The following is a 25,826-nucleotide window of genomic DNA, read 5'->3' on the forward strand; positions in this document are numbered from 1 at the left end:
CAAAGCTCAACTCCATCATATAGGGATTCACAGGAGAAACTCAATTACCAGTTTATAAGATATTTGGGGTTATCAGACTGTTCTAAAGTTAACACCTAAACAAATAATAACAATAATCTGGTAGTTTCTGTAGGCAAAGGGTTAATATGTGCATGCTTGCTATTTGTTCTTTGTCTTTCAATATTCACTTTGGCCCAAAAGAAGTTGTGTGATGTGTTGCATCTGGTCAACTCTCTTAGGGGGAGCTTGCTGCCCATTGCTGAATCACTGAGCCATCACCAAGTGGTGTGTGCATCTCAGTCATGTCAGTGGTTAAAAACCAGTGTTTCCTCAACTGATAACTCCAAAGGCAAATAAAAAATAGACAACTAAATAAATATTGCATTTCTCAAATCAAGAATTCCTGTCTCTTTGACTCCTAAGTATTTCCCAAATCCATCCCAACCATCACTGCTCTAACCAAGACATATTCATCCTTTCTTGCCTGATGCTGCTTCCATCTTCCAATGATCTTTCTGCTGCTAGTCTTTCCCCTTTAGATTCATCTTGCAAACTGATACCAGAGTATCTGAGTATAATCTGAGTATAATGCCAACTACCATATCACTTCCTATTTAAACCCTTTGGTGACCACACCCTGGCTACCATCTCCCATTTCTGTCTCTGCTCTCCCTGTCCACCTTTATTTGATTGATTCATTGATTTTCTTTTTAGGGCCCTACCTGTGGCATATGGAAGTTCCAAGGCTAGGGGTCAAATCAAAGCTGTAGCTGTCAGCTTATACAAAAACGTTGGTCCTCATGGATACTGGTCGGGTTCATTACCACTGAGCCACAATGGGAACTCCTCCCTCTCTGCCTTTAAACTACAACTACCTTAGGGAGGCTGGTGTGACTCAGATTAATTTAATCTGCTCATTCCTTATTTTAGGTTGGTTTTATTAGTTTTTAATGGCTCCCAGCAGTGAAAGTCATGTTTTATTGCCACTGTTTAGATAGCTTATATCCATCCAATATCATATTACCATTCATTCAGCAAAGCTTTACTGAGCATGTATTATGTAATACGCATGGCCCAAAGTCTTAAAAATATAAGGATACCCTCAAAGAGCTCGGATACGGATTTCTAGGCAGGTAATTATAACAAGTGGGGTAAATGCAGTGATGGAGACATATAAAGAAGGGTCATTATGAGGGGACTTTCTAGGGGGGGCTAGAATCTTGAGTGGAGAAGGGAAGGTATGTATGATTAGCTTTGAAAAGGAGAAGAGTCTTGAGGAATGAATAGAAGTTAGCCACATATGGATCGTATGTTGTCAGGCTTTCAAAACAGAGGTGGGACTTCCCATTGTGGCTCAGCGGTTAAGAATGTGATATAGTGTCTGTGAGGATGCAGGTTTGATCCCTAGCCTTGCTCAATGGGTTAAGGATCTAGTGTTGCCACAAGCTGTGGTGTAGATCACAAATATAACTCAAATTTGTCCCCTAGCCTGGGAACCTCCATATGCTGCAGGTCCAGCCCTAAAAAGAAAAAAAAAAAAGACTGGAAAGTGTGAGAAAACTGTCAAGGTAATAAACAGTATGGTACATGGGAAAAGAGTAGAATTTGGAAATGAACCTGGAGAGACAGATGAGGTGCCAAAGAGAGTATTAAATACCATATAAAAATAAATTTAGATGATGAGAAACCATGGAAAAGTGTAACCTGGATATGACATTAGTTAGGTTTGTGTTTTAGAGCACTTTGATACTGATGCAGAGGACAATTCAATGAACAAAGCATTGAAGCTGGGAGAGTCAACGGAAGGTCCTTGTGTCATAGAGATAAGAGACAAGACAGATCTGAATGTGGGAAGGAAAGAGAAGAAAGTGAAGTTGGGAGTACTTTACAGTTGACTGGATACTGGCTGTGAAAGAAATAGAGGAGTCGGATGCCTTACTGTCATAAAGGGTACAGAGGGATGCAGATGCCAGCAACAGAAAGAGAATCAAGAAGTAGGAGTATGATAATATCAAAAACAGTGGTTAGCTCCAATTTCTTATTGTCACATATACTCCTTGTCATCAGAAATTTCTATCATTATTCCTCATAGAAAGTCACTTTTCTGACTGCATCAGAAATGTAGTACACAGTCACAAGGTCCAGGATCCAAGCAAAGCAGATACAATGCATGAATCAGACAAGTGCCCTCTTTGCACTAGGGGGCACATTCATAAATACCACAGTGCAAGGTAAAAAGGGGTCAGCCCTGTGGGAAAGGTCAGTGGAAAAATGGCTACTGTCAGCTGAGTGTTCAGCAGGAATAATGGGTGGGACAGTATTTGAGGAGGAGGCCCTAGAAACTCCTATGGGACTTCAGCATGGGGAGCTCAGCTTGAATTGCTTCTGGGCCAGGGAAAGAGTACAGGTGGCTGCAGAAGAAAGGAAATGAACCCCTGCATTAGAAGCGTGGGGGTGACAGGAATGACATTAAGTCAGCAGGATTTCCTAATGACTTGACCATGAGGTGTAAGAAACCAGTTCAAATAGGATGCAGACAGGACCCATAAGGGGACCAAGTATTCAAACAAGAATATGAGCAGTTTGGGAACTTTCTAGACCAGTGACATTGGTGTAAATTGACAACCACAACTGAAGTTATGTACCCTTCCTTCCAAAGGGCAATTATGGAAGACTCTCCATTGAGTCTACCCCCGAGATGGAATTTTTACATCACAGAAGGGCAAGAATGGAAATTGCCCTTTGTGGTCTCCTTTAGCAGTCTGGGGGAAGTTATGCTGTTTTCCTTTGGGCGTTGGTTTATTTCAGGTAGGCGTTGGAAGGAGAAGCCCCACAGGCACCTGGTCCAGCCTTGGTACAGTTGGGGACACTGCCACCTCACAGCTGTCTCCCTGCATGAGCCAGAATCAGCCCCTCCCACCAAGGCCCACAGAGTTTCCAGGTGGCCAGGCTTTTGTGATATCAAACTCTGTTCCCTCCCTCTGCTTTGTTAAGATTCTGTTTTTATCTTTTTGTCTTCTTTTTTACTGCTCCCTTCCTCCAGTCCTAAAAGAATTCTGTGAAGCTTACTTGCTGCTGCTGACATGACCTCATTGCTCACCATGGTCCACATTCCTTTCACAGCGTTGAACTGCAGGAAAGACAAAATATCTGAGTACCTGGTGACAAAAAGACACCCCAGGGGAACAGAAGAGTCCTGGGCTCCAGCCTGGGCTCTTGAGGCCAGTGTCTTTCTGCCCTCTCATCCAAGCTTACCCACCTCTATTTCCTCTCTTTTTCCTCCCCTTGTTTTTGATTTCTGACTTTGTATGTTACACTCTGTTGGCCTGACCAAGTCAGTCTTTCAGGAACACATATACCTGCATATAAATATACCTTTAACCCTGATACTCACTGACCTTATTTCCCCCATCACAGTATAGACAAGATGTAACCTTACATTCAGTTCCTAAGCATTCACAAGGACCATTTGCCAAAGAAAATGGGAAGAAGAGAGCAAGAAGACACACAGTAGCTAAAGTATCTGCACAGTTGTTTTCAACTTATCACCAGGGGCTTTGCTGTAATCATTTATCTTTAATGAAGTAGCACAAGTAAGAGCAAGAATGCAAGTGAATGTTCTGTTTTCTTCATACATTTTTTTTCTAATACTGGGCTTCTCTCTGGCATCACCATAGGTAGACTTGATAATATTCAGATAAGAGGCAGAACTGTGAGGCAGAAACCCTATCTATGTTTTGTGTCTTTGGGGATAAATTTGAAACCAGCTTTCTCTATGTATTCTCTCTGGAAAGATTTTTTTTTTTTAATAGCCGCTCCCATGGCATATGGATGTTCCTGGGCTAGGGTTTGAATCTGACCCACAGCTATGACCTACACAACAGCTGCAGCAATGCCAGATTCTTTAACCCACTGCGTGGGGCCAGGGATCAAACCAGCCGCCCCCAGTACCACAGCACAGACTCCTCTGTGACACTTTTATGGTTCACAAAGAAAATTGGGGAAGTAGATGATAGAATCTACATTTTTAGTTAAGTCTCACTGTGCCATTTTTACCACTATTTATTCTTTCTTTTCCATTTTCTTTCTTCTCTTGAAAAGAATATGTTAAAGTGTATATTAAAATGGGAGTCTGTACATTGACACCTTCTTCTGTCTTAGGAATCAGAATTCTAGAACTTAGGAGCTGATAGTGCAAGAACCAAGTCTTAACCAACCCCTCGTTTTACAACTGAGGAAACTAAGGCACAGCAAAGAGAAGCAACTTGAGTCCTATCAGGGCTGAAGCTGAATTGGAACCCAATTTTCTTGGCTTTATATTGGGTTTTCCCCAGCACTGAATAGTTTTATGGGATAGTGTCATGGTGTTTGAGAACAGACACTTGTGAGTTGCACAAGGAAGGAAAACTCAAACATCCACCTTCTTGTCTTTTTATTATTATTATTGTTATTAATTTTTAAAGTATAGTTGATTTACAATGATGTGTCAATTTCTGTTGTACAGCAAAGTACCTCAGTCATTCATATTTTTTTTCTCACATTTTCTTCCATCATGGTCTATCCCAAGAGACTAGATGTAGTTCCCTGTGCTATATAGCAGGACCTCATTGCTTATCCATTCTAAATGTGATAGTTTGCATCTACCAACCCCAAACTCCATGTCCATCCCCTCTTCTCTTCTGAGTTCTGTCGTAAGGTGCATTCCTTTCCAAAAGTCAAGAGGCAATTTAAGCTGATAACAACTCTGTTGTTACAGATTACTTCACATTCTTGTTCCAAAGTTATTTTTTATTATTATTTGGACATTCACATCCCTTCTTTATAGATTTGGGTTAGTGTATATTATGTTGCTTTGTGGTGCTGTTATACATCAAAACTGGCATAAATCCAGAGGCAACAAATTAGAAGTATTGACTTTTCTTCTGGGCTAATAAAAACAATGGTATGTGAGTTAACAAACGTAGTTTTAATTTTATAACAAATTTAACAGTGCCTGCTGGGGAGATCCCTGGAGCAAGAATAGAAAACCTTTCTAAATTATAAGAATCAGAAAAAGACAGGATGCAGAAAGACAGCTTGCTTCTTTTCACAGGGGCAACCCCCACTTATGCAATATTTTCAATATAAAAAGTATATAAAAGTATATACATATATAAATGAGAAGGCTCTTCTTTCCAAGGAGCAAATGTAACATCCTTAGGAACAATAATTCCTCAAGGGAGATGGTATAACTGCATTACTGATGTCTCCGTTTTTGAGCAGCAGCAATTAGATAAACTTAAAACTGGTGGCTATAATCCTCAAGGTTGGAGCTGATTAATAAAGCAAGTGATAGCCTGCTGATGCTAAAATAAAAAGCTAAATAAATATATGTTGTCATTTTCAGCAATAAAATAATAAGCAGTTTGCAGTCAATGTGATTGGCATAAAACAATGTAGGAAATAATGTCAAATACATTCAGGAAACAGCTATTGCTGTCAAGTTTGCAAAATAGGATGGTGATTCCACAAATGTATCTACAATTTAAAGCTATTGAAAGAGGCCGACAGATATGCTAACAAATTATTCATGCCATATTTAAATTGTGTACCTACCTCCTCAATAGCATATTTATTTAATCAAAGCATGATCATTTCTGAAAATTACTTTTATAAACTTTCATGAAATATACCAGAAAATATCCTCAGACACATATTACTTAAGTCACGTAAGCAGCAAGAAAGCTGACACAGCTATTCAAAGCAGTGAAGGAACGGAAAGAGTTTAGCACATTAAGACACTGCCAAATGCTTCCTTAGCTGGTAAATGCCTGGGATAATAATAGATGACTACAAAGGAAAGCTTGGGGAGGTTATTAAATTTTACTACTAGGATATAAGTCTCTAACGTGGCATGCTTTGACTAGGTCTATAGATTTTCCAGAAGAATCACAACACAATGTACTCTATCTGGGTGAATGAATCAGAAGCAGCATGTCTATTAGGAGTCAGAAATTCAAAAGCCCTCAGGAGCTGGCAGATAATGCCAATGGTGGAGCAGGCTGTGGAGACACACAAACTGGAAAGCAGTTGCCCAGGAAAAAGGCAGCGATGGAGTCAATTAATTGCTCTGCTAGAATGCAAGCACAGGATTACCATGCAGAAGAGCCATAGACAGATTTTCCTGTGGGATACACATCTTTTTCATTCTTGGCAACTAAATTATTAAAAACAATAACAGCAAGAGTAGTTATGTGAACTAGGGTCGGCTGGGAACCACCTGTTTGGAGGATATAATAGTGATATACCCAGGCTATCTGTATATTCCATATACCCTGTACTGTGATCACCACTTGAACCAATCTATGACCAAAACCATTTTGGAAGCAATCATAGAGAAACACCAACTCTTTTTTTAGATTCCACACATAAGTGATATATGATGTTTGTCTTTCACTGTCTAACTTCCCTTAGTATAATAATTTCTAGGTGCATTACTGCAAATGCTATTATTTCATTCTTTTTTTAAGGCTGAGTAATATTCCATTATATATATTCACAGACTTTGAAAAACTTATGGTTGCCAAAGGAGACAGGTGGGGGAAATGGACTGGAGGTTTGGGATGGAAATATTCTAAAATTATGTTGTACAATTATAAATATAATACTACTCATTGAATTATTAGAAAATAAAAAAATAAACAAATAAATAGATACAACCCAACCATAGTATACTTTGGGTTTAGAGGAAATAAATTCTTTTGAACTTAGAGTTAGTTACCTATAATGTGGCATAGAGGGAAAAGGTCAGGTAATTGTGGTCCTTCATTTCTTTTTCTGTCAAAAGTAAATAATAGTAGAATCTACCTCTTAAGGCTGTTGTGAGGATTCAATGAATAATTTATGTAATACAATTAGACAGTACTTAGCATATAGCAGATACTCAATAAGTGTTACCTGTGATTGCTCTTGTGATTATGAACAAAAAGTAGGTGTGTTCCTTGAATGTTAAATGTAAGATGGCTTTTCCACAATGTGACAATTCATTGAAAAGATGCCTCTAACAATGTAACTGCTGCCAAAGAGAAAATAACAGCAAGATATCCAAGTGACTATATTATGGCAAATTGGGAAGCAGCTGAGCGGGTAGAAGAAAAATTTCAAGGTTACAGTGAAGCAGAGCTTCCAATGGTAGCTTTTTTGGACAGCAAGGTAATTATTATAGTAGACAGGCTGGCGTGGCATGTAATCATTAGGAATGATCAAGTTGTGTGTGTGTGTGTGTGTGTGTGTGTGTGTGTGTGTGTGTAGGCGAGTGTTCTCAACTTTTTTTGTGCGCTGTGGGGGAAGAGATCTTTTTTTCTGTGTGTGTTGTTTTTTTCTAAGGCCCTTTACAAGACTGGGATAAACAGAGACAGGTTCTGCCAAAGCCAAGAAAGTCTGCAGATGTGGACAAAGGGAAAAGTTTTCTTCCTTCTATTCATTTCCCAGCCATGTTTCCCACAGAGGTCTCTGGCTACTGTTCTGAAGCAGTGGTCTAGAAACTAGTGACTTCTTTCAAATAATTGCTCCAGGTGGATGGGGAAGGTGGTCTATGGGTGCTCAGAGAGATTTTTTCTTAAAATTCACAACTGGAAGCATTCATATAAAGCAGGTGTCCACAGACTGAAGCCATGAGGCCAGCACATGGCCTGTTTTTATACACCTGGTTTTTATATTTTTAAAAGGTCATTAAAAAATGCCACTGTAATATAATGCTATGGAACCATTGGCATGATTATATAGATGTATATATATGTGTGGGTGGCTGTGTGTATATATGTATTTCTGCACACACACATAAATACCCACAGACTCCAAACCATAAATTTAAATGGCCATTACTCACTGTGGGTTATAGAGCAGAGTATATATTCTGTCTGCATAAAATTATACTTATTTCCTTGATTGTAAGAATCATGCCTTTGAAAATATTAAAATATTAAATTTCCGAAATTGAAAAAAAAATTGCCACAGTGACCAGATAAGGCCCATAAAGCCCAAAATATTTACTAAATGGGGCTTTGACATTTCACCTGCTATTAGATTAAAAGGGAAGACAAGTGTTGGTTTTCTTTTATAATTTGATGCAGCTCAGCTGTAATTTAGAGACAAGTCATCCTTCTTATTTGCACTGTGTCCTTGTTCATATGTTATTTCTTTTTAACCAGGTGGCAGAAAAATGCTCGGACTTTTTTTTTTTTTAATGTAACTTCTATTGTACCCTGTTGTCTTAAAGAAAATTCAGTTCAGTTATCCAAGTGAGACACTTTAGTTTTGATGGTATGTACATGCTGACTTACCACCAGGATGGCAGGCTCATGCTTGGTTGTAAAATTATAGCACAAATACTTTTCATTGATCGCAATTTAACAGCCAATCAAGGCACAGCTTTATCCCCACGATTTCACTGTGCCTTTACAATTGAGAAGAATAGCGGCTATAATGGGTACTATTATGGTCATTGTGTTCCTTCCAGATGAACTCTGAGTCGAAGCTGAAGCTGGACAAGTTATATAAACGTCTGCTGCTAGGACGTTATGGAAAGAGTTATGTAACCTCACAGGATATAAAGATTTTGCCATAACTTTGCACTCCCTGGAATCCCCTCTAGCCCATAAAACCTGTTGTATTCATAGAAGACTCTGCAACAGAATACTTCTTATTGTGGTCATAGTTTTCAGAGCCAAGAATAAAGTCTGAGAAGAAAGGGGAAAATGAGGTCTTGCAATGAGAAGCTGAAGTGGTTTATTTTTAAATAACTAGATTTGAGTTTGAAAGTAAATTTCAAAATTTCCATGATTGAAACCATGGAAATACTTTAACTTTTTGGATATTTCATTTCATTTTGTTTTTTCTTTTTCTTTCTTCTTTCTTTTTTTTTTTTTTTTTTAAATGGCCGTACCTATGGCATATGGACCTTCCCAGGCTAGGGGTCCAGTCAGAGCTGCAGCTGCCTGCCTACAACACAGCCACAGCAAGGCAGGATCTGAGCTGCATCCATGACCTATACTGCAGCTTGCAGCAATGCCAGATACTTAACCCACTGATCAAGGCCAGGGATTGAACCCACATCCTCACAGAGACTAGTCAGGTTCTTAACCTGCTAAGCCACAGTGGGAACTCCTAGACATTTTTTTGAGCCTCCGTCTTGATGCATTTCCCCCAAAGTCTATGCCTTGTCAGTAAAGCACTCATACTTTGTTGATTTTTTACATCTTTCCAATGTAATCATCTGTTTCTACCTTTGTGAGTAAAGTATTTTAGCTACATATTTTTATCACTTTAGTGCTCAACAGTTCTATTTTTAGCAAACATCAAGATCCCCAAGGATTCAAAAACATAATTTATAAGCCTCAAATTCCATTTTATGTAGGGAGCAGGGAGGTGTTAAATTAATTAAACAAGGAGGTCATTAGAACAGAGGTGGCTTTATTACTTTAGCAGCCTAGTAAGCAAACCCGAACCTCAGCCTGAGATGCCTCAAGGTTAAGAAATCAAAACGGGTAAGGACAACATTACAAAGAGCCAACATGGCTTTTCCAAATAAGGCAAAGGCTTAAGCTACAACCAGTCAAATAATTTCCTTGCTTTACTTCCGAATCTTCTCTATAAAAGTCTTTCTCCCTAATCACTTCCCATTTGGCAGTGCTTGATGTGAATCCATTTTTGCTCAAATAAACTCTTAAAAATGTAATATGCTTCCATTTATCTTTTAACAGGGAAGTGTGCAATGTCAAAGAAATTACATTAATTCCTTCTGTTAGTTTAATCCATTTTAGGGTTTTTTTTTTTTTAATTGTTTTTGTTTCTGTTTTGGCCACAGCCTACTGTAGCTTGATATGGGATCTCAGTTCTCAGACCAGAGATTGAACCCTGGACCTCAGCAGTGAAAGTACTGAATCTTAACCACTAGACCAACAGGGAACTCCCTCCATTTTAGGGGGTTTTATCTTTACATCTCTTATCCAACAATGGGTGTGTATTACATTTCAATCATTTATGAGCGTATCATTAGAATACATATATCTATATAATATAGAAAAGAGATTCTTTCATAGCATTGGTGCACAAGGACTTAACAATATATCCTTATTTCATCATTACAGATAATGTATTAGGAAGAATTCCAAACTGTCAAGTTTCCATCACTCAAACCAGTGATTGTATGCACTGGCACCAGACTCTAACTCTTGAGCAATGCCAGGTGTGTAATCCATGCTAACTTGACTAGACCAAATTGTTGACAAGACAGTCTCTGTCAGAATTCAACTTCCTCCATCACGCTTACTGCAGACATCCAAAAAATCACAAAGCAAGCTAGGTATGCTAATCCAGTCACAGTGTATCCAACCTTTGTTCCTTCCTCACATTTTTCTTTATATTGGAAATTGATGTTTAGACAAAGGACAAAGATGTCCTATTAGATTTATGCCCATGTGTCTCCTGCCCCCTCCCCAAAGACACCACACTTTACCCCAGGCAAAACCTTAAGGTGATATTTGACAAATTTTACCTCAGGAGACATAATCAATGAGTCCTGGATTAAGTAATTCAACACATCATTGTTGATTAGATGGTACTAAATTCAAAAGAAATTCCATAGACCAGAAATTCCATATTAAAGCTAAGATATATGTAATGAACAGAAGAAGGGAGAAATTACTTCAAATTAGGTAAGATTTTGTGAAGGAAGTGACACTTGATCTGGAACTTAGAGAATAAAATTTTATTTTTTTAAATTTTTATTTATTTAATTACTTATTCTTCCCCAATACATTACATTTTTTTCTACCGTACAGCATGGTGACCCAGTTACACATACATGTACATATTCTTTTTTCTCACATTATCATACTCCATAAGTGACTAGACATAGTTCCCAGTGCTACATGCAGGATCTCATTGCTAATCCATTCCAAAGGCATTAGTCTGCATCTAGTAACCCCAAGCTCCCAATCCACCCCACTCCCTCCCCCTCCCCCTGGGCAGCCACAAGTCTATTCTCCACATCCATGGTTTTCTTTCCTGTGGAAAGGTTCATTTGTGCCATATATTAGATTCCAGGTATAAGGGATATCATATGGTATTTGTCTTTCTCTTTCTGACTTACTTCACTCAGTATGAGAGTCTCTAGTTCCATCCATGTTGCTGCAAATTGAAGTATTTCATTCTTTTTTATGGCTGAGTAGTATACCATTGTGTATATATACCACCTCTTCCGAATCCAATCATCTGTCAACGGACATTTGGGTTGTTTCCATGTCTTGGCTATTGTGAATAGTGCTGCAATGAACATGAGGGTGCATGTGTCTTTTTTTAAAGAAAGTTTTGTCCGGATATATGCCCAAGAGTAGGATTGCTGGGTCATATGGTAGTTCTATGTATGGTTTTCTAAGGTTCCTCCATACTGTTCTCCATAGTGGTTGGACCAGTTTACATTCCCACCAACAGTGCAGGAGGGTTCCCTTTTCTCCACGCCCCCTCCAGCATTTGTTATTTGTGGACTTATTAATAATGGCCATTCTGACTGGTGTGAGGTGGTGTCTTGTGGTAGTTTTGATTTGCATTTCTCTTATAATCAGTGATGTTGAGCATTGTTTCATGTGCTTGTTGGCCATCTGTATATCTTCCTTGGAGAACAGTCTATTCAGATCTTTTGCCCATTTTTCCATTGGGTGATTGGCTTTTTTGGTGTTGAGTTGTATAAGTTTCTTGCATATTTTAGAGATTAAGCCCTTGTCAGTTGCATCATTTGAAACTTATTTTCTCCCATTCTGGAAGTTGTCTTTTTGCTTTCTTTTTTGTTTTCTTTGCTGTGCAAAAGCTTGTCAGTTTGATTAGGTCCCATTGGTTTATTTTTACTCTTATTTGGGAGACTGACTTGAGAAAACATTTGTAAGGTTGATGTCAGAGAATAGAGAATAAAATTTTAAAGGCAAATACAAGGAAAGGCAATTCCAAGGGGGGTGAAATAAATACAAGAAAGGCAGAGACAGGGAGAGGGTTGGGTGTAGCTGCGAAAAATTAAGACCTGGAGTTCCATCGTGGCACAGTGGTTAACGAATCTGACTAGGAACCATGAGGTTGCAGGTTCAATCCCTGGCCTTGCTCAGTGGGTTAAGGATCCGGCATTGCCCTGAGCTGTGGTGTAGGTCACAGACACGGCTCAGATCTGGCGTTGCTGTGGCTCTGGCATAGGCCGGCAGCTACAGCTCTAATTAGACACCAGCCTGGGAACCTCCATATGCCACAGGTGCGGCCCTAGAAAAGGCAAAAACAAAAAACACAAAACAAAAACAAAAACAAAAAATAAGATCACTTTAACTGCACTTTGGGGGTAAGAGAAGTCCAAAACGGATGACAGGTTTTATCCAGCAGAGCCTGTGGGAGCTTCTGGAAAAGTTTTTCTCACGCATCTTCAAACTCCACTGTACCCAGCTGGATTTTTGTCCTTCCCTTGTGCTCCCAGACGCCTGCATGCAGCCTCCTATGTATCTTCAAAAATAGTTGCTACTAGGGAGTTCCCGTTGTGACACAGTGGGAATGCACCCAACTAGTATCCATGAGGAGGTTCAATCTCTGGCCTCGCTCAGTGGGTTAACAATGTGGCATTGCCGTGAGCTGTGGTGTAAGCCAACAGCTGCAGCTCTGATTTGACCCCTAGCTTGGGAACTTTCTTACGTAGTGGGCGCAGCCCTAAAAAAGAAAAAAAAGAAAAAAGGGGTTGCTACTACACTTTAATAATTTTTTTAACATGGTAGCTTCTAATTCTGCTGCCATCAGGTAACCTAAATGTGCAGTAGTAGCCTCCTACAAGTTCTCACTATGTTAGTACTTTCTCTACAGTTACTGCCAAGGAATATCCAACCATTTCAACCTGTTCCCCCACTCCATAAAAACCTTCCCTGACTCCATGGCTTTCCCTTGCTCTTAAGATAAAGACCTAAATCCTTTCATCCTTTACACAAAGCCTCTGCTCCCCATCTGACCCCTTTCCCTCCACTCTTACCTATCAGCATGCTGTGCTCTGCTTGTGTGTGTGTGTGTGTGTGTGTGTGTGGGTGTGTGTGTGTGTGTGTGTGTGTGTGCTAGAGAGAGAGAGAGAGAAGAAGAGAATGAGAGAGAGAGAGAAAGAAAGAGAATCTCCATCTAGCTCCCTCCATTCTGAGAGCTGAGAGGAGAAATATCTCATGGTACATATGTAATCCATTCAAAGCAGACCCTTGGGGAAGCTCTGCTATGGAGTTTGATGGAATTGGAGCTTAATTCTCAAGCAGTATGGAGTCTGAAGTTTCCATTTTTAAATCCTCTCACATCTGGTTTCCTTTCTCCAATTTTCACTGATGACATTTACAATGATGGAAAATTATATGAATAAAGTTTCTAATCCTGACTCTATACCTATCTATCTCTTCATCTTCAGGGAAAAAAAAAAATAACCTAATCTCTTTGCATCTCTTTTTCTGACTCCACCCAGATTCAGATTCCTTTCTATAACCCACCCATATTTCAGATACCTCTAATTTTTCCAGTGGAACCATTACATACCTGCAGTATTATTTTAGGGAAATCATTCAACTTTTAAATCCTTACTTCCTTCATCTATAAAATAAGGACATTGTAGATTAAATGAGGTAATGCCTGTCAGGAACCTGATATAAGGCCTGGCCAACGGCTGCAACAAGGAGTCACATTCTCTTTTTTAGTCCAACTTTCCAGACACATCCATTCTTGTGTCTGATCATGAATCCCATGATTCTGGGGAGCCCCAGAGAGCTGCATTTACGGTGATCCTGGCAGTCATCCCTGTCCGTGTGTGTTTGGAGACACTCTGGGTCTTAATTCCTTCCATCCCTTCCTCTCTACTCAAGTTGCTTCTACTGTTGGCTGTATCTTCACACACAACTTAAATACCACCTACTTAAATGATACTCACATTAGGGCCTCTGGTTCTATGTGCTCATCAAGCCTGTGCTTCCCCATAGACATCATACTTATAATTCGTTATTTTATGTAAAGTCTTATTTCAGGTCTTTCTCCCCTGCTGGATTCTCTTGTTGAGCACTGTCAGACAGAGTGTAGGGACTCAGTCAATGATTGTTCGGTGTTCACTTATCTCATCACAAATGGCCCTCCTTTTACTTTTTTAATTAAAGTGTACTATAGATTTGATTTACAATGTTGAGTTAGTTTCAGTGTATAGCAACATGAATCAGTTATACATATACATATATTCATTCCTTTTCAAATTCTTCTCCCATATAGGTCACTGCAGAGTATTGAGTAGATTTCCCTGTGCTATACAGTAGGTCCTTGTTACTCATCCATTCCATACACAGTAATGAGTATATATCAATCCAAATCTCCCATTTTATGCTCCCCCCCATTGTTTTCCCTTTGGCAACCATAAATTTGGCGATGAAATTTTTTTTTTTCGGCTATGGAAATTTTGAGTCTGAGTCTGTTTTGTTAACAAGTTTCCCTGTATCATTCTTTATTAGATTCCATGATCTCATATGATATTTGTCTTTCTCTGACTTAACCTAGTATGATAATCTCTAGGTCCATCCATGTTGCTGCAAATGCCATCATTTCATTCATTTTTATGGCTGAGTAATATATATATATATGTGTGTGCGTATATATATATAATCTCACATCTTATTTATCCATTCATCTGTTGAATGACGTTTAGGTTGCTTCCATGTCTTGGCTATTGTAAATTGCTGCAATGAACATTGGGGTTCATGCATCTTTTCAAATTATGGTTTTCTCTGGATAGATGCCCAGGAGTGGGAATGCTGCATCATATGGTAATTCTATATTTAGTTTTTAAAGGAACCTCCATACTATTCTCCAGAGTGGCTGCACCAATACAAATGTCCCTCTATTATGAAGTCTTCTCTGACTCCCTTTCTTCCTCAGAAGTTATCCCATCTCATATAATTGATGGTACTTTATTGACAATTCTTCTATGGCATTTGTTGTTTTCTGCCCTGCATTTTAGTTATTTGTAGCACGGCTCTTCCCTGTACCAGATAACTTGTAAAGTCTTCATCAGGAGAGGTCGTTCCTTCACCTTCCCACCACTTCAACTATGTCTAAACAATAGCCTATCCTCAATAAACGGATGAGTCAACAACAATTACAGAGAAATAATTTCTCAAATGTAACAGTTTCTTACCTAAGACACATTATCAATCCTGGGAACAGGCCTATCATATTTTCCAGTATAGAATTGTTTTCCTTTCCTAATCATCAAAACAACATTATTGATAGGAGTTCCCATTATGGGTCAGGGGGTTAAGAACCCCACGTAGTGTCCTTGAGGATGTTGGTTCAATCCCTGGCTCTCTCAATGGGTTAAGGTTCCAGAGTTGCCACAAGCTGCAGCATAGGTGACAGATGTGTCTCGGATTCCACATGGCAGTAGCTATGGCTGTAGTGTAGGCTCCAATTTGACTCCTACCCCGATAACCCATTTTTAAAAAAGTTATTGGGAATACTGCTTGATGTCAAGTTGTTATGTGCCCACCTGGATGGGAGTTAGAGATACAGGGTGTAAAATTGTATGTTGAAATCAAATAATATTTGTAATTGAAATTGTCGGTCCCTATGGCTTTGGTCGTGCTGGAGAAGGGTGTTCAGAAACAAGAGGGAAGCTGTATCCTGTAGTTCCCCTGGGGAATTGACTCTTGGAGACAAGCATGTGCTGGTGGCTAACAGGACACAAAGATCCAATTTTTCACTTCCTAATGTAAACAGGTTCAATCTAGGTATAGCATTTCCCACGGGAGCTCCCTAAATATTTTAACAAGAGGACGCAAGCATTGAGGACAGAAAATCCACCACTGACTTCCAGTGCCTAACCACAGATAAAAAATTGATTACATTTCTGTTGGTTTGAGAGGTTTCCAGATAACGATTTTTTATGTCTAAACTGCAGCAGGTCATTGAAATTGTAAGCTGATGTAATGCCACCTACATGACAGTGAAGGACCATAACAAAATCAATATGCTCTATATTTTCATTCACAGATGTTCATGGATTTGAGCATCTTGATAATGAAGTTTATTCATTCAGGTATAAACTACTGTCAATAAATACCAGGTCTCAAATAAGTTCATGCTGCCCAATAGTTTGATGGCATATGGCATTTTCAATAGGTCATTATATGACTGATTATGGAGCAGAGCTGTATTTAGTAATAAATAAATAGTAAAAATAAAAATTAATAGAAGCATTCAGATTGTGAGGTATGGCACAGAATATGACTTTCTATAATCTGTCTTTAACAAGAAGGCCTCACTGGTAATCAGAGATGTCTACCTAAATATTTTATCCTTCATCCACAGCAAGGCACACGCTCAAAATATATAAATTTATTTTCCTAAACAGCTAGACGCTTGCCTACGTCTTCCCTTCAATTCATAAAGAAATTGCATGTGAAAATAGGATACATGCCAGCAAGCAAGTGAGCAGCTAGGAAGCCGAATGTATATTGGGATGAAATTTGAAAACACACGTAGATTGGCTTGAAAACACTTCTTTTTCCACAAGCCACAAAATGGAATTCTATTACAGTCACCTCCCGGATGTGCACAACAGGATGTATTTGCTTCTCAAGGCTAATGGGCATTCATCAGCAACAGGCGAATATGTACCATCATCTTTTTTCACTAACAGGTGAAGGATATTCTAGATGAGATGGGTGAACACTCGGACAAGGGAGTTGGCATTACCATGTCAGCAATTTCTATTTTATGAGGGGGAAAAAATCCACGCCAAAGATTTGACATAAAGCAGAGAACTATTCAATCTGAAAGTTACTGTTGATGTGATGGATAACAACATCTTGACATTTGAGTCTTTTAACTGCCAGTCTATCACAGGAGTGGCTCCCATGATGAGTTCACTTGAAGAAGCTAACAAGGAAAGAAGTTCATGAGAGCCATTTTACCATTCAGATGGCTAGGAGACAAAGTTAGAAACACAATAGGTGTGCTTGCAGGAAAGGTGAGCATTTGTGTGGGGAATTTTGACCATAGGACATTTATTTAAATTCAAAAAGCACCACTACACAGTGGAGTGGATTAAATAACATACACTCTGTTTTCTAAAGCATAATGGCTGTGGGGTTTATTTTGACCACTTATATGCCATGAGAGGCGGTCTGTTGGCTATGAATTTTGTAGTCCATGGTACTTAAGTACATATTTCCAATTATTCAGGGTTCAGATGTCTGTTTAAACAAGTGTCTCTATATGTGGCCAGCTGGTTCAATTTTGTGCTACTTAGAGTGGGAAATTCCCAGTCCGACCCCAATAGTTTGACCTATTTGTTTCCTGTGCTGATACACTGAAAACAGATCTTACTTTACTAATACCTATTCAGTTATAAAGGTAGGAGAGATTGAATAATGACGCACCCAAAGGTGGCTATATTTCTAATTCCCCAGAATCTATAAATGTTACCTTCCAAAGGGCCTTGGGCAGATGTGTTTCAATGAGGAATCTTTAGATGGGGAGATTATCCTGGATTACCTTGGAGGGCATGACATAATCGCAAGAGTTCCTATAAGAGGAGGCAAGAGAGGCATGAAGGCTATGTGATGACGGAAGCAGTGGCTGGCATGATGTGGTCAAAAGCATCTAGGAGCTGGAAGGGGATGAAACAGAGCATACCCTGGAAACTCTAGAAGGAATCAGCCTTGCTAACAACTTTATTTTAACTCCTTGAAACTCACTTTGGACCCTTGACTTTTAAACTATAAGGGAATATATTTGTGTTGTCTTAAACCACTAAATTTGTGGTAATTTGTTACAGCAGCAAAAGAAACTGATACAAATGGGGATTATGGGAAGGTTAAGTAGTAGTTCCTGTCATGGCTCAGCAGTTAATGAACCAGACTGGTGTCCATAAGGACGTGAGTTCGATCCCTGGCCTTGCTATGAGCTGTGGTGTAGGTCGCAGATGAGGCTCAGATCCAGCATTGCTGTGGCTGTAGTGTAGGGTGGCAGCTACAGCTCCGATTCCACCCCTAGCCTAGGAACCTCCATATGCCACAGGTGTGGCCCTAAAAAGACAAAGAAAGGGGGGGGGATAAGTAAATCAAAGGGACTCCTAACATCTCCTGGGGAGAGGAAAAAATAGGATAATTCATATGCAAAGAAACAAATAGAGGATCCCTGGTTGTGGAGTGTGGCAGAAAAGCATCATTCTTTAAGATCAAATAGAAGCGAGTTCAAAATTCCTTTCTTTACTTACTAGTTATTTGACCTTTGGCAGGTTAGCTCTGACCTTCAGTATCTGTACCTGTGAAGTAGGGATAAAAGTGACAGCTGTGCAAGAATGTTGCAAAAGAAACAACAAAGCAGGTTTCTGGCACACCTGACACTCAGGGAATAGTGAACAAATCTAAGTTCCCTTCCCGCTCTGGTTTTTGTTTTTATAAATTTTATTGAATTATAGTTGACTTAAGAGTTGTGTTAGTTTCAGGCGTACAGAAAAGTGAATCAGTTATACATGTACGTATATTCATTGCTTTTCAGATTCTTTTCCCATATAGGTTATTACATGGTATTGAGTAGATTTCCCTATGATCTATACTGGGTCCTTGTTACCTATCTATTTTATATATAGTAGTGTGTAGATGTTAATTCCAGCCCTTTAATTTATCCCTTCCCCTCCACTTTTCCCCTTTGGTAAACATTAATTTGCTTTCAAAATCTTTGAGTCTGTTTCTGTTTTGTAAGCTCCTTGTATCATTTTTATGCATCCACATATTAGTGATCTCATATTTTTTTTGTCTTTGTCTGACTTAACTTTAATAATCTCTAGGTCCACCCATGTTGCAACAAATGGCATTGTTCCATTCTTTTATATGGCTGAGTAATATTCCATTATATATATATATGCAATATCATATATATGTGTGTGTGTGTGTATGTATATATCACATCTTCTTTATCCATTCCTGTGTTAATGGACATTTAAGTTACTTCCATGTCTTGACTATTGTAAATAGTGCTGTGATGAACATTGTGGTGCAGGTGTCTAAATTCCAGAACTATTAGCCTTCTCACTCAAGGTTTCTGTAATAGGTTTAGAATCAACACATATTGTTTGATTATTATATTATTCATATAAGACCCTGCACTTAGATCTTGACAATTGTAAGATCATTGAAAGAAAACCCCTGGACACCATAATTTATTACCCCCATAATAGGTAGATATGTACATAGGAAATAAACAAAACAGAGAGAGAAATAAGGTGATATAGTATATAACTGAGGATTCAAGAAAGCACTGGGGACAAAATTATTGATTCTGATTAGGGAATTCAAGGAGCAGTGGCATTGGAGCTAAGCCTTGAAGAAGGAGCAGTATTTTCTCAAGTAAAATGTGTTTGAAGATGCCAGGAGTGAAAGGAGCAGAATATACAAATCTCGGAACTTAGGATGTCCAGGGACAGGCATGCAATCTTGTGTTGTTGGAATTAAGGAATTTGAAAAGATGAGGTACATCTCCAGTTTTCCCAGCTTGAGCGACCAGACAGAAATATCTTTGGAGTGACTTCTAGAGGAAGGATGAGGTATGAGAAAATAGAGGATAGAAGAAAATGTGTCCAAACTTGGATGACTGGATTTGGGGAGGCTGGCAGAACAACATATGGGGAAATGCAGCAAGCAGTGAGGAATTTGGAGTTGGTTGAATTATTTCAACTCAAGCAATTTGTCTGCCAAACCAAATGTCCTTCCTGTAATGATATGAATATGCGCTGCAGAATACTTTAGAGATAACAGACTTTAAAATTGAAAGAAGCACTTGACAGGCTATTTTTCTACCCTGAGAGTTGAATATCTTTCTTTCTAATTATTCTTATTTATGTATCATGAGAATATTTCACACACTTTTACGGTTACATTTGGTATATATACCTGTTGGAGATAGCGTTGCAAAATTCCTCATAGAGTTATTCTCAATTATGCCCCATAGAAATGATAATTAAAGCTCTATCTTCCTAGATACACTGGTTCCAACATTTTGGCCAAAATGTTCTTTTGGAATAAACTTATGCAAAAATTACAAAAGTATATTCAATGTCAAGAAAATGAGTTATGAGTTAAGTAGGCCTGCAAAATATTGTGGACTCTTGTCCTGAATATCTGGTCTGTGAATGTTGTGTAGATCTTCAGAAAACTGAGGGTGATGACATGTAGGTACTTAATATTGAAGAAAATATTACTCTCCGATGATGACTGATTCCTCTTCCTTTAAAAATATTATTTATTTACTTTTCCTGGAGTGAACATATTTTTGTTTGTTTCTTTTTTTCTCTTCATTCTACCCACTTGGAACTCAGAGGCCCAGATAAAAATGACACAAATCAGACCAACCAAATGGGCTAAATTAAGATGTCCTAAATACTTCTTCATAGAGCTGGTAGCTTTTATTAAGCTTTGCAATATCTTAAAAATTGTGGAAATACTAACCTCTTTTTTCAATATCCTAGAATATTTATAGAAATTCTAGAGCATTCGTCATTGCTCTAACAATGAGAAAACTAACAGGTATAAAATATCATAAAATTATCAGTTTTTTAGTTGCTGCTTTTAAATATAGGAAAAATTTAAGTCATATTTCACATCTGCCTAATGCTGCTTCAGGACTTATATGGTAAATATTAGTGCTGGTAATTTATATTTACAGAGAGAGCAACCCCCAAAAAAGTTCTTTTTGAAAGATGACTTTGGTGTGTGGTTTTTGTGGGGTTTTTTGGGTTTTGGTTTTTTTTTTTTTTGGTTTTGGTTTTGGTTTTGATTTATTTGTCTTTTTGTCTTTTAGGGCCACACTGGCAGCATATGGAAGTTTCCAGGCTAGGGGTCTAATCGGAGCTGTAGCTGCCAAACTACACCACAGCCATAGCAACACGGGATCTGAGCTGCATCTGCAACCTACACCACAGCTCACAGCAGTGCCAGATCCTTAACACACTGAGCGAGGCCAGGGATTGAACCGGCATCTCATGGATGATAGTCAGGTTCATTAATAACCACTGAGCCATGACGAGAATTCCTGGTGTATGTTTTCAAAAGCGCCATGCAGAAAAAAATTCTGGAAGGTAGTAACTAGATTTTAACAGTCCACTTTCTATTCTGAATGCCAGCTTCACTGTCTTTCCCATGTCCAGTAGATGCAGAGCTTGTGGACACATGTGTACCACAAAGGTGTGGGCTCTGGAAGAGGGATGAACTGGGGTCTTTTTTCATTAGTTCAGGTGAGAAGCTGATACCACTATCAGCTTGCCTTGAGTGTGGATCAGAACCTGGAGATACAGAGGGGCTTGACTCACCATGATCTGAGTCAAAGTAGACAAATTACTGTTAACTAATCTTTCTGGGCTCAACACATCAAGGAGGAGCCCATTGCATAATCTAAAGGTAAGGAGCTCATAAGACACCAATGTGGGGATAGTGGCTGTTCCAAGCCCACCATGATAGAGAATGCCCCACTTTCCATCTCTAGAAGGACAGTCCTTTGCATGGCTAAGCCTCAATGAGCTAACTTAATAAATAATCACTCCTGTACATTGGAGGGGGCGCAGCATGAGCAGCCAAAGAAAATAACCAAACACCACGAAGTGTCCAGGAAAATAGAGCTCTTAGAGGAGATAGACCACGACTTAAGCAATTGAAGAATAATATGAGTAATTATGAATCAAGCATCAAACCCAGAACAACAAAACAAAACATAAAACACTCATGAATTTTGTGACTTAAAAATCCAATAGGTTGATTGCAAACATGGAAGATGGCATTGAGATCTAAATTAGCAGACCTTAAGAAAAGTGTTTTTATCCTAAACTCAGACCCAACATACACATGTGAAAACATGAGAAAAAAGATAAGAGAATAAAAAGTGAGATCCAGAAGATCAAATGCTGGTGTTTCAAAAAAGGAAAAGGGAATCAACATAAGGAAGAAATATGAAATTTATATACATGGATTTTTACATAAACATTTTAAATGTGTATATATTTAAACATAAAACAGTTACAAAAATTCATACTTTATTTGGAAAAAAATACAAATAACAGAAAAAACCTTAGCAGCTTTTTTAAAGTTGGGAGATTTTTACAGGCAATTTTCTCTGGTTATAGTCAAACAGAATTATAAGACAATTTATAAAAGATATCACTCCCCCCCAAAAAAAAACTTGGCTTTATTCCCATATGGAACATTTGAGACATAACAATACCTATAATTGGAGGAAGAGGAGAAAAGGAAAGGGAAGAAAAGAAAAGCAAAAATGAAAGAAAGAGGAGGAAGGAGAAAAGGAAGGAAAGCAGGAGGAAGAGACAGAAGAAAGAAGGGAGAGGGAAGAGACAAGTATAAATATTTAGAAAGAACCAAAGTACCAAAAACCTACCTGAGAGATTTGATAAGAAGAAAACCTAGTGCTAACAAAATGAAATGAAAAGAGAAGAAAATATAATTAAATCTTGAAAAGACTCATTAAATAGAGAAACTCATCCAGAGTCTGATTAGGGAAAGTAAGAGAAGAGAAGGAGGTGAACATATTAGTGTGAGGTTAGACATTAAAGAAGCATAACCAGAGATGCAGAAGAGATGGGATTAAAATAATGTGAAAGGAATGTAATATTCTGCTATGGCAGTAACATGAAAGCATAGAGGAAATGAATGATATGCCAGCAAAATGAAAACTACCTAATTGACCTCCCCAAATGCAGTCAATCTGAAAAGTGAACATATTAGAAGAATACAGAAGATGGTTAGAAATAGAGTCCACCTCTTCTTTGAAGATAGACTCAGAGTCTTAAAAATCCAATTCCATCCAGTCCAAGGAGGTCCCCTGACCACACCACTGGGACACCAAAGGCTGTCATTCTCCCAAGGACTGGAGAAATGGTCAGGGGTGCTTAAATGAAAATTTCAGAAATTCGGCATTAGAACATCTAAACTGAAAACCAAATTTGTCTCTTTTAGTGCACTTTTGAATATGTGTCTCACGGCCAAAATTAAGTCTTGAGAAACATTACAACTGTGAAAAACAAACCTGTGAAAACCCAGCCTTTTCAGAGCTCTTCCTCAGAACAGCATGCTTTATGTTGCTATTGGAAGGAAATAGCATCAATGTTCCGAGATTAAAATGTGTCTCAGTCGATGTGTTCCTAAAAAGTTATGGGGAAATCAAAATTTGTTCATTCATATCTTTCCATTGATTTGCATTATCATTCCACAAATGACTTATCTTCATTGCAAATTTTTTTGAATTGGCAATGCCTGTTAATATTTTTGTTTCAAGTTTCTCTCAGCCCCTTTGTTCGTGTGGTTAACCGTCAATGAAACAATTCCACTCTCAGAGATCTCCCCGATCCTTATTGTACATTCTGACTTAGCGCAACCAGCTGGTCCCATCCTCCGAGCCCTCATGAGAGCGCCACCCTTCCCAGCAGCAAGTGAAACCCCGGATGAATAAAAGCAAACCCTTACCCCTCCACTCATTTGCCACTTACCACACGTGCTATTTTCCTTTTGAAAATTATGCTGTTGAGATTTGGAGTAAAGGTAAACCTCCATCCTGTACAATCTTTGTGCTCTTGAATAATAATAATTCACTTAGTGTCTATGAGCCTCACTTTCCTCATCTAGGGAGTATAGGACTGTCTTTCACTAGGTGTTCTGAGACCAGAGTTTCAGTGGAGCAATACCTGTGAAACTGGCTTGTAAACCACAACTGTTTCCAGTGTATCTCCATCCAGCTGTTCTGAAGGGCCTCAAGGCATTACATTGTCTGAAACTGAATTCATTATCATCCCACATCAAGGAGGTCCTCCATATGGATTTCCTGTCTCAGTTTGCAGTTATACCATCCATCCATAGTGGTCATCCTTGATCTTGTTCTTTCTTCCCCATCCACTGAGCCAACAAGTCTTATAGATTCTAAGAAATATTTCTGAAATCTGATCCATTCTAAAAAGTAGTAATATTATTGCTTAATTTACGGTCTTATCCTTTCTTGGCTGGATTATTTTCATAGCTGCCCCAAATGCTTTTGTGGAGTAAAAGAAACTAACCTTTATCTGGTAACATCACTGATCCTCTTGATAATCCTATGAGATAGCCATTTGCCTTACTTATAGGTAAGGAAATGGAGGTTAATCATCTTACCCACGGTGCACATGAAAATATTTGTCAAAATATTTGGCTTTGAACTTAGACTCTCTCACTCTGAATTCATGCTCCTTCCACTGTGCCATGCTGCCCCCAGAGAAAACACAGGGCTACTGCTTCTTTTCTCTTTATCTATTTTCTTCTGCAAAGCTCTGTAAATAGTAACAACATAAATGTTAGGAATTCATTTAGACTGAAAATCATGTACGTTCTGCCTGTATTCATCACTCTATTCTAAGGTTTCTCAGCCTTGACACTTGAGAAACTTTGTGTTTCAACCTTGACACTGGATAACTCTTTATTGTGGAGGCTCTACTGTGCATAGTCTACAGTTTCACCAGCATCCCTCTTTTCTACCTATTAAATGCCAATAGCACCCACCTCCCTCAACTTGTGACAACCAAAAATGTTCCCAAATGTCCTTTATGTGGGGGAGTGAAACAAAGTTGACCCATGTCTGAAGGTCTCCTGGTTCCTATTGATTGCACTTCATAAACCACACCTAGAGATGAAAACTCAGGACCAAACTGTCCTATAAATATGGCTTATGAAGTCCAGTGGCTTTGTAGTGGCTTGTTGCTAGTCTCTTTGATCTTCGTATTTGGTTTTTGGCCTTCCTTCTGCCAAATTAACGTCCTCATTTTCCAGGTCCAGTAACTTCATCCTTAACTCAATGGCCTTAGTAAAAGTCCCACATTATTTCCTAATTTACTTTATTTGTGCTCTTTCTCCAGAATTGGGATAGTCCACCATGCCTTTTTTTGTTTCTCCAGACAATGACTCATGATGATCAGTTTTGGCTAAGCTATAGTCCCCAGTTATTCACCCAGACACTGATCTAGGCATTACTGTGAAGCCATTCTGTAGATGTAATTAATATCCACAGTCATCTACTTTAAGCAAGGAAGATCATCCTAGATAATCTGGGTAGACCTGATCCAATCAATTTGAAAGCTCTTAAAAGCAGAATGAGGCTTCCCTACAGAAGAAATTCTACCCATGTACAAGCTTGTGCTTGAAAGTTCCCTTCCTGATGGCCTGCCACAAGATTTCAGAATTCATTACCCAACTCCCACAATAACATATGCCAGTTCTTTGCAATACATCTCTTAATATATGTCTGCTCCTGTTTCTCTGATTGAACCGTGACTGATACATGAGTTCTGCCCCTTGAACTGCCATGTCCTGGACACTTGTTATAAGTAAGAACTTTATTGCTAATCACCTGTCTCTGGAGCTTCATCTTTTCATGGAGATAGCCACTTAAAGACCTCTCCAGCACCAACTAGCTCCCTCCCTGAGTTACCTTTTGTGGTCACCTCCAAAGACATTCCTTCTGATGTCTGTTGCATACCAGTGGTACTGCCTTCTGGAACTACTTTTCAGATCTGTCCAAACCACTTCCTTTAAACAGTGGGTTTGTCCATTCTCAACTTCTTCCCACTCCAAATCTATCTAGTTCCATCCAGAATGAAATCCAACTACTAATGCCACATGAATAGTTGATTAGAAGTTCCATTGAAAACACAGAAATCCTATTTCTTATGCAATATATTTTAACCATGGGAAAAGGTAAAGGAACACAGGCAAAGAAGAAGCAGTTTT

Source organism: Phacochoerus africanus, chromosome 3 (assembly GCF_016906955.1).
Source record: "Phacochoerus africanus isolate WHEZ1 chromosome 3, ROS_Pafr_v1, whole genome shotgun sequence".
Taxonomy (NCBI): Eukaryota; Metazoa; Chordata; class Mammalia; order Artiodactyla; family Suidae; genus Phacochoerus; species Phacochoerus africanus.